The sequence below is a fragment of the Protopterus annectens genome, chromosome 6.part0 (assembly GCF_019279795.1).
Source record: "Protopterus annectens isolate FY-2018-M chromosome 6.part0, PAN1.0, whole genome shotgun sequence".
Classification (NCBI taxonomy): domain Eukaryota; kingdom Metazoa; phylum Chordata; order Ceratodontiformes; family Protopteridae; genus Protopterus; species Protopterus annectens.
The window spans coordinates 1,011,968,512-1,011,980,282 of NC_056737.1; positions in this window are offsets into that span (position 1 = coordinate 1,011,968,512).

Consider the following 11,771-nt stretch of genomic DNA (forward strand, 5'->3'; position numbering starts at 1 on the left):
ACAGCTGGAAAGGCCACAAAAGTATCTCATGAAGAGGATTCTGGGCCTTAAACACATGTCCTACATACAGACTTAAAAAACTCCAGCTATTCTCTGTCTTGTATCATCTATTAAGAGGCGATCTTTGCTTGACTTACAAAGCCATCTCTGACCCAGCTCTGTTAGTAATGCTAGGTCTAAAGAAGTCCAAATCCCTCTGCAGCACACACTTCAAAGACCTCAACCTCATTACCACAATCAACAGAACATGCTGGAGGGAAAGGTTCATAACCCAGAGACTGCTCATGCTCTGTAATAGACTTCCCATATATGTCAAGCAGAGCACCTCACTGGCTCTCTTCAAGAGAAATCTTGATGAGTGGATGAGAAATAAAATGTTCACCCCAGGATCATTCCACTGGCTCTACTTGATAGAGGCACTGGGAACTAACGTTGGGCAGCATGATGCCAGGGCACTTCTATGGTCTAGGCTTGTAAAGGCTCTAGGTCCTTTAGCCTAGTACACACCTATGAACTTATGAACCTATAACAGGCTAACAGGGACAATGGCATCATTCAGTGTACTCATGTATCCCTAATCTGTGAAAAGGTGTAATACTCTTGATAAGTGTCACCAGTTTTTTTGGGAACTAGCACATCTACACGCTGTGGTGATGGAGATGACCCATCTACAAACATCATTAGTCCAATACTGACATTTGTCTGACACCAGTTATGATTGTCTTGTTCTGCATTCTATGGAGTTGTGTAACCTGAACATGATGTGTACCACAGCAGATGTGCGCTTCACATACATGTGGGGCCTGATACATATAGGATGTAGTGTCTGTGTTACATACCTGTTTCTCCAGCATGTACTATTTATGCCAAAGTGATGTTGTAGGTGTGTAGAACAGGTAAGATGTGTTAGTCCTGTTATGGATACGTGGGAGGTACACAGTGGGATCTGACACCTCACTGTATAGAGCCATACACATCCCCTCCAAAGCATTTAGGAGACAGACTACACATGTACGGTCTTGACACGGACTCCATAGGACATGTTATCTACACTGTGCATAGGTGTACCATGGAACCTGTGTAGCTGCTAAAGTTGTGAGATATGCCTGTGACATAGCAAGGGTGCCATTGCACACAATGATAGGTGTGATGACTGCCACATTCAGTATAGCAGTGACAGTCTGGGATTTACATCCTGTACCTGTCTGTATAAGTAGTACAAAAGTGAATGCATCCCCACATATTACCGACCAGTAAAAGGAAAAGGTTACATTACTCTCTGTGTCCATAACTCCATGAGTAATGGCTCAACTGTGTGTGGTGTGCAGACACTACAATATTTTCCAGGGTGGATGACTTCCCAAAGGATAGCACTGTGCAGTTGTTAGCATTTAGTATTTGTCAGTGGCTCAGACAACTGAATGTGTGTTTTAGGCCATCCTGGATAACTTTTGGTTCTGTGTGGGATTGGGTGACAGCTCCTAATATGCAATCTCCTGCTAATGTAGTCAGTGAAAGGTCACTGACAGTGGCTGTGACTGCAGAGATGGAATGGCTAGAAGGGGTATGCCAGTAATACATAATGGTGAAATCCAGTGGTGACTAGTTTCATTGCAGCATAGGTCTCCCAATGCTATCTTCCCAGAGTATGACTGTCAGACACTTGCCTATCCACCAGCTGACATAACACTCTGTACATAATGTACAGAGTTTCCAGAAAGGCCTGTTGGCCTAATATTGTCAAACACCCTGTCAGGACATGATAGATGCAGTAAGTCATATTTCCATAATCCATTACATAGTGTAACAATCAATGAGCTCCTCTGGTTACAGTCAGTAGGCATGATCTGGCCTTGAGCAAAAGTAACAGTGTTTGGTCTGGTGTCAGTAGGTGTATGACAGTGTTAGTGCTTGTATCCATAGTAACTCCTTTCAAGACATTTCATGTGACATGACTCAGAGATCTGGGGACACTGCTTGCCACTACATGCTAGATGTCATCTGTGAAAGTTAGCATTGTAGTCACTTCCAACATGTTGCAAGAAGAGAATCATGTAAGGTATCTGTACCAGAGCACAGACAAACACGTTAGGGAAGTGTAATATATACACACTGTGTTAATTAGTCATGCCACGGCTCACTGTGTAATATGTACACACAGTTGCTTAGTCATGCTGTGACTCACTGTGTAATAGGTACACAATGTATTATTAAGTCATGCTGAGGCTCACTGTGTAATATGTACACACTGTGTTACTTAGTCATGCTGTGGCTCACTGTGTAATATGTACACACTGCGTTACTTAGACAAGCTGAGGCTCCCTGTGTAATATGTACACACAGTGTTACTTAGTCATGCTGTGGCTCACTGTGTAATATGTACACACTGTGTTGCTTAGTCATGCTGATACTCACTGTGTAATATGTACACACTGTTGCTTATTCATGTTGTGGCTCACTGTGTAATATGTACACACTGTGTTGCTTAGTTATGTGTTACTTAGTCATGCTGTGGCTCACTGTGTAATATGTACACACTGTGGTATGTAGTCATGCTGCAGCTCACTGTGTAATATGTACAAACTGTGTTACTGAGTCATGCTGAGGCTCACTGTGTAATATGTACAAACTGTGTTACTTAGTCATGCTGCTACTCACTGTGTAATATGTACACACTGTGTACTTAGTCATGCTTTGGCTCACTGTGTAATATGTACACACTGTGTTACTTAGTCATGCTGAGGCTCACTGTGTAATATGTACACACTGTGCTACTTAGTCATGCTGAGGCTCACTGTGTAATATGTACACACTGTGTTACTTAGTCATGCTGAGGCTCACTGTGTAATATGTACACAATGCATTATTAAGTCATGCTGTGGCTCACTGTGTAATATGTACACACTGTGTTACTTAGTCATGCTGAGGCTCACTGTGTAATATGTACACACTGTGTCACTTAGTCATGCTGTGGCTCACTGTGTAATATGTACACACTGTGTTACTTAGTCATGATGTGACTCACTGTGTAATATGTACACACTGTGTTACTTAGACATGCTGAGGCTCACTGTGTAATATGTACACACTGTTGCTTATTCATGCTGTGGCTCACCGTGTAATATGTACACACTGTGTTATGTAGTCATGCTGCAGCTCACTGTGTAATATGTACAAACTGTGTTACTTAGTCATGCTGAGACTCACTGTGTAATATGTACAAACTGTGTTACTTAGTCATGCTGATACTCACTGTGTAATAAGTACACACTGTGTTACTTAGACATGCTGAGGCTCACTGTGTAATATGTACACACTGTGTTACTTAGTCATGCTGAGGCTCACTGTGCAATATGTACACATTATGTTACTTAGTCATGCTGAGGCTCATTGTGTAATATGTGCACACTGTGTTACTTAGTCATGCTGAGGATCACTGTGTAATATGTACACACTGTGCTACTTAGTCATGCTTAGGCTCACTGTGTAATATGTACACACTGTGTTACTTAGTCATGCTGAGGCTCACTGTGTAATATGTACACACTGTGTTACTTAGTCATGTTGCAGCTCACTGTGTAATATGTACACACTGTGTTATTTAGTCATGCTAAGGCTCACTGTGTAATATGTCCACACTGTGTTGCTTACTCATGCTAAGGATCACTGTGTAATATGTACACACTGTGTTGCTTAGTCATGCTGACACTCACTGTGTAATATGTACACACTGTGTCACTTAGTCTTGCTGTGACTCACTGTGTAATATGTACACACTGTGTTTCTTAGTCATGCTGAGGCTCACTGTGTAATATGTAGACACTGTTGCTAAGTCATGCTGAGGATCCTGTGTAATATGTACACAATGTGTTACTTAGTCAAGCTGCAGATCACTGTGTAACATGTACACACTGTGCTATTTAGTCATGCTGCGGCTCACTGTGTGATATGTACACACCGTGTTGCTTAGTCATGCTGTGGCTCACTTGCCCAAAGGTTAGTCCAGGTTCTTACCTACAATGCCCTGGAGCAGTGCCATGACATCCTCACATGAAGAAACCACCGTATTACATCATGTGTTTACCAATATGAGTGACCACTACAGCCCCCTCAATGTGAGGTCCTCCCCAGTGGGATCTGGCCACAGATCAGTCTCCTTAGAACTACCAGCACAAACCTCCTCTTGCAGACAATACAGATATATATGTCAACAAAGCCATTTATTACCTCCTGTAGGATGGTTGGTATAGCTTGACTGCACCTCCCCCCTCAGATGGGACAGGCAAGTATGCAGAGCTCTACATCCATGCATTATGGCAGCAGCATTGCAACTGCATAAACTTGGCTGTACATGACAGAAGGGACACAGGCTCCTCGTGGCATAGTAAACTTGACTGGTGGACAACTGCCATTAACAGGCTGTATAGTAACAGGTGGACATTGCTGTGTGACAGCTGGGGTGAGGGTGCTCCCCTAACATGGAGACACAATCTCCTCAGTTAAAAGAAGCACATAATATTGTTGTGATGTTGTGTAGACATGGTTAGTGGCAAAACTAGCAACCCACACAAAGCAGAACCACAACGCACAGTGTAGTTACATGTGTAACCTCAATGGGCAGGCCCAGATTGTTGGTGAACTCATACATAATGCCACATATGATGGGCCTGTACTCATAGCTAATGTGTAGTCCAACACTTTCTGTGTCAACTACACCCCCTGTCCCCACCACATGTGATAAATGACATTCCTACAACCTGTCGCATAACTTCCATATTTACAGAGCAGTTCGTAAGTGGCCTCTCAATGGAGGATACATAGCATCCACTCGACATGCTAATATTCCAGGCTGCATCTCACAAGTAATCTGGCAAGGATTACTAACACCACTGGGAAAACCTTGCAATCATACTGAAACCACTGGCTGCACACCAGCTGAGTTAACAATGGGAACTGTTATACCCTAGCACAGAGGTGGTGCATCCACTGACCAAGATAACTATAGACCTCTTTGTCTAAGTATTCGTATCTGTATGCCTGTAGGGGAATCATCATAGGTTCATAGGTTGGTACTAGGCTATTGGCCTTAGGGCCTGTACAAGCCTAGCCATAACAATTCTCTGGCTATTTCTTCCCACAGTATTTACTTCCATGGAGCTGTTCAGCACATATATATGTGATCTATACACAGTTGACTGTACACAGTTTGGATGTGTGACAGAAGGATAATGACTGTTACATGTGGTGGACATTTCTGAGGCAGTGACCAAGGACCAGGGTGAGGTGACAGCAGGGCATACAACCCCCTAGACTGAGCCAAGCTGTCTGACTATATACCCTGCTCAGGCAACATTTACAAAGCACCCACTTAGGCATCCATGATACTGTCATTGTAGGAGGTCACTAAATGACCCATTGATGGCACACATACTCAACATAGGGACATCTGCCTCCAATAGTTGATTTGTAAGCAGCAAGGTTCAACAGGGCTCAGTTCTGGGTCTCTACTGCTTGGAATCCATTTAACCACAATACACATGACTACTGAATGTCTGTGGCTAACAATCCTGGCTAATGCCTGAAAATTGTCTCTATTGTATGTCACTATCCTGCAAGAGGGTATTGCTGAACACATGCTTGTTGACATACTAATGGCCATAAACTCCATGCAGATATATATGTAGTACCATTTCCATCAGTAAGACCTATGTACCTGATAAGCAGTACATCAGTTGCAACATGTGATGCACATACTCAGGAGTGAAAGACCTGGGCACACATACCTGGCCACACAGGTTTGCACCTAATGTGCCTGACCATATCATTTCTTTACAGTGGTATAGCAGGAATCATATGGCATAGCTGAGGGCACGGTTACCTGTAAGTGACATACTCATAACCTCCAAGACTTTTCGCTCAGCATGCCAATATCTGAGTACAATGGCCATTTGGAAATGTACCTTTCTAATCAGTATGGCAATTGCACACAACAGTATGGTCCCACACAAGGACACTTCATGTCTTCAGTATGTGTTCAATGAGGATCATCTACAATGAGTGTCATTGTCGCCTATGGCATATAGACTACTCAGAGGTGATCTCTGCCTTGCATATGAGGCAATGTGTGACCCTGCTTGATTGTATATGCTGCCTATCTGTAAGAGACATAATAGATGGATAAATTACTGTAAAAACAGTAACCTAGTATGTGACATTAATAATGCATGCTGGTGGGAGAGATTTGTCTAGCAGACTTAAACACACCCTTTAAACAGAACCCTGCCTAATAGCAAACAAAGGATCTCAGTGCACCTCAGCACATGCCATCAGTATGAGTCATCTCACCACAGGGCTTATGTGTGTGTCCCTCTTGGACTGGGGCAATATGTGCTGATCCTGTAACTGCAGGTATAAAGTTGTCTAGGATTGTAAGGGCTGTATGGTCATTATGCTAGTGAAGTTCAGACTTACTATGGTTCCATAACATGATGTAAAATGCTCTAACAGCCTCGCACACAAACATGGCTACACTGAGGCTAGCACCACTTTCAATTACTGCATACAGGACATGGGAAGGCACACACATAGAACAAGTTGGCTGCATGTAGATTAGAACACTTACCTATGTAATGTACACACTACAGATCACAGTACTTGAAGCATGCAACACACCTCGTGTCTGCTAGTACTATCAGTTTAGGACATCTAATGCTCGATAACATCAGTGGACCTTGTTGTGGTCAGCCATTTGAGGGGCCACATCACCTGCTACAAATAAAATACTGCAAAACCCTACCTATTTCGAAGTTATTGAGGTGATCATATTTATGCTATACAGATATACATGCACACCAAGTGGCCTGGAAGGAGATTAACCCTTACCTATCTAGGTGTTATGCACAACATATCATAGTACTTATTGTATCCACCTATCTAGGTGTTATACACAACAGATCATAGTACTTATTGTATCCACCACAGATTAAAAGTGATATTACACTAGCAGCCGGTACTCTTCAGGTGGATGACATCATCAGGTATTGTAGAAGAGAGGAGTTTGAAAGCCAGCAGCAACTTTTAGGGCCAAAAAGTGCCTAACCATTTCAGGCTGATAGCCCATAAGGGAATGTCAGTTGTTTTGCAGGGGGATACACACACACACATACACACACGCATGCACGCACACTCTCTCTCTCTCTCACACACATACACACACACACACACACACACACACACACACACACACACACACACACACACACATCAAATGGCCTGGAGTGAGATTAGAACCCCTACCTTGCTAGTTTTCTAAACTATAGACCACAGTACTTATTGCACATGCCCTGAGTGAAGTGTGATACTGTGCTGGCAGCTGGTACACCTAAAGTGGATGACATCATCAGGTTTTGTAGTAGAGGGCAGTTTGGAAGTCAGCAGCAACTAACAGGGCCAAAAAGTGCATAACCATTGCAGGTTGACAGATCATGAGGGAATGTTGGTTGTTTTGCAGATATATATATATATATATATATATATATATATATATATATATATATATATATATATATATACACACGCACACCCAAACACACACACACACACACACACACACACACACACATATGGCCTGGAGTGAGATTAGAACCCCTACCTATTTAGTCTTATACACTATAGATCACAGTACTTATCACACACACCACGGGTTAAGTTTGTATTATATGTGATTGCATGCATAGTACTTGTACATTATACAAACTAGGCTTGTGTGAACAGCATCTGTGGCCTGCAGAGTGATATTGCTTTGTACTGTTATCTGCATCTAGTATCGTAGCAGTCAGATAACTATTATCCTAGTTATGTGTGTACATTTACCGGTATGGCCATATGTGTCTGTTTGCACTTGGATAGGCAAGCCTATGGGCAGGAACAATGTGCCCTATCCATGTGTACATTGACAACATTATACATTATACCCTTGCACACCTGTTTCTGTCTGTGTGGTGACATACAGCAGGCACAGGTGTCTGTAGGCAAGTGCAGTATGTACTGTTGATTCCTTACTTTGGATCCTTTGAGACATCCACACACATATTTATGTACATAACAGGGATGCACTGTATGAGCATGTACATAAATGCATGGAACTAGCCATACCCAACAGAACCAAGAAGTTCTCCTCCAAAAATAAGAAGCCAATCTGGTGTCCCCTACCAGTAATAAACTCTACAACAGAAGGAAGAAACTGTTGCAGAAAAAAGCGAAGTCCCAAGACTGGAAAAACTCCCTTATTAGCCTCAACAAAAAGTTGAGATCCCTCATCAAATCCCCCAAAGCCAGCTATGAAGGTAGAATTGCAGCAGACACTAAGAACAATCATAAATTCTTCTATAGTTATATCAAGAACCTCCACAGCAATACCCAGATTTGCTCTGAGTTACTGCACAATGGTATCTCCTTCATAGGCTCATAGGTTACTACTAAGCTAACTGCCCTTGCGAGCTATTGTAAGCCTAGCCAATTATCCCTTGTGAGACTCAAACCCTGCACCTTGTGTTTGTAAAGCAAACACCTTAACCATTAGGCCACCCTCCCAACTCCTACACTGAGCCAACAGATATTGCCAGCATCCTGGCCGACAGCTCAGTGCCAACTTTACCCCTCTCTCCTCCCCAAAGGACCAATCACAATACCGGAATGCCAGGCCCCCCAGCATTACTGAAGCACAAGTTAAAGCTGCATTGTCCAAGGCCAAGAATACAACATCTATGGGACCCGATAATATCCCTGGCTATGTTCTACATGAACTACAAAGCAAACTAGCACCACATCTGTGTGCCCTGTTCAGTCATAGCCTCACCTCAGGCTTTGTCCCTACCCAATGGTGCACTGTTACAGTCATCCCTCTCAGTAAAGGGGGAATGAGTACAAACCCTGGGAATTATCACCCCATTAGCTTGATGAGTCTGATATATAAAGCTATGGAGTGCATCATTATGGACCTCATTAACAAAGATATGGGGCGTCTCCAAACTGTAGACCCCACACAATTTAGCTTTGTGAAATGGAGATCATGCCTGCTCAACCTGGTTAATTTCTTTGAGTCAGTCACCAGGGCTGTGGATGAAGGCAAAGCTGTACATACAGCCTACCTCGACCTGGCCAAGGCCTTTGATACCATTCCTTACTCAGGAATTATTGATAAACTCACCAAACTAGGCATCAACCCCACAGATGGAACACACCATGTGAAAGTAATGGACTCCAAGTCAGACTGCTGACCAGTCATGAGTGGAGTCCCACAGGGATCGGTCCTGGGTCCTCTCCTGTTTGGCATCTACTTCTTAGAAGTTCAAGCCAACTCAAATGGACTCTGGGTGACTAAGTTCACAGATGGCTGCAAGCTGGGAGCCATTAGTAACTCCCCAAGTGATGCAGACAACCTATAGAAAGGCCTCACTGAGACCAATGACTGGTTTCAAAACCATGGCCTTAAGCTTAACACCAAAAAATGCATTGTCATCCCCTTTGGTAAAAACGCAGTTCCCACTAATTACCACATCAGTGGTAGCCCAGTGAATACTGAAGGCATTATAAGAGATCTGGGGATACAAGTTGACAGCAACCTCTCCTTCGACCACCACATTGCCACTGTGGTCAGAAAATCCTTCTATATGGCACATCTCATTACCAAGGGTTTTGCATCCAGGAAGAAAGAGGTCATTGTCTCTCTCTGCTCTTCCGTTATTAGACCAATCATTGAGTATAATGCCCTATTTGGCATGTACCTCACTAGACACCTGCAACAGCTGGAAAGGCCACAGAAGTGCCTCATGAAGAGGATACTAGGCTTTAAACACATGTCCTACATGGACAGACTCAAAAGACTCCAGCTATTCTCTGTCTCATATCGCCTACTTAGAGGTGATCTCCGCTTGACTTACAAAGCCATATCTGACCCAGGTCTGTTAGAAATGCTACATCTAAAGAAATCCCAATCCCTCTGCACCACACACTCCAAAGACCTCAACCTCATTGCCACAATCAACAGAACATGCTGGAGAGACAGGCTCATAACCCAGAGACTGCCCATGCTCTGTAATAGACTTCCCATACATGTCAAGCAGAGCACCTTGCTGTCTCTTTTCAAGAGAAATCTCGGTGAGTGGATGTGTAATAGAAAGTTCACCTCAGGGATCACTCCAGTGGCTCTACTTGATAGAGAAACTGGGAACTAACGTCGGGCGGCACAATGCCAGGGCACTTCTATGGGCTATATATAAATGCATCTGTGTGTGTATGATATGTATATGTGTTATGTTGATATATAGGGTGAGATTGAAATGTATTGTTTTTAGATATATAGCTATAGATATAGGTATATATCTATTTGACAATACATAGAGATAGATATACTATGTATATGAGAGAGAGACAGTGACAAACAGATATGTATACATATATGTCTGTATGTATAGACATATGTATACATAACAGGTCATTTTGATGAATAGGCAACAGAATTGCACTCATTTTAACTAAGTGTATGGGCATGGCCAGTGGGTCTGTCAGGACTTATAAAGTGACTCCAGGCCACACCTACTTGCACTCCAGTCCGGGATTTTATGTGTTACAGACACTGACATCTGTCCCTGTTTCTGTTGTACTGCACTTCACTCCAAATGTCCATGACATTCTCCAGCTGTCTGATGTAATTAATATGTGACAGAGGTTCATAATGTTACACCACACCCAGACTGACAGTCTGTGAAAACTCCAACATAGCAATACCTCACATGCAAAAGATGTGCCTACTTCCAGATTAGAACTATCAACATCATCACCCATGCTAGTGTCTCTAGTCTATTGAGCCACACAAGCTTTCAAACAGAGAGGAGTCATTCATCACATAATCAGCAGCATAAATATGTACTTTTGTTATTCTTGCATTAAGTGAGACATCCAATGTGTGATCAAGTTCTAAGTTACAGCCCTGAGATTGCCTGGTCTGCTGATATACCATTGCTGACGTACTGTTAAAGCAGTTATATGAGAACATTGCTGTGTTGGAGGTGGGTGAACAACAGCACATGTTCTGCTGGGATGCACAGTAGTCCACATGTCATGTGACCCCACTGTTTAACAACTCCCTTGACTGATGTAGTGAATATTCCAACCATGAGGCCTAGTGAATATTAAGGAACACATACTATTGGACTCAATATCTGTACTTCCATCGGGATGTTAGATCTGTCTAAATAGACCACTATATTTCCTTGTATAAATGCAGCAGATCCATACATATGATACCATATTATAGTAATCCTTACAAGTAGTGTGTAGGTTAGAGACTTACCTTGTGAATGCAGCAGGTGACACAACTGTAATTCAGGGCTGACTCTGTGTGATGCAGGCAGCACATAGCCAATACATGGATAGGTACAAGTTGTATGGGTTGCCTGGCATCAATTTTACTATATGTATGTGAGCAGGAGTAAGGTGTCAGTCCCTAGGTCCCTAGATTGTTAGTAAATGTGCTATATGTTGTTTCTTAGTCAAAGCCAGGATGTACTGGGCACACCTATGTCTGCCTACAGGAACATCATCAGGGGGTTCCTCTTCTGAGGTCTCCTGTGACTGTGACTGTGGTGACCTAGGCACTGGTGGGGAGCTCTATATCCTTTCCCTTTGGTGATCATGCTGCAGCTGTTTCCGCAGGTTCATACTCTGTAGCATGGAACATACTGTGAATGTGGGTAAACATCTGGCTGTAG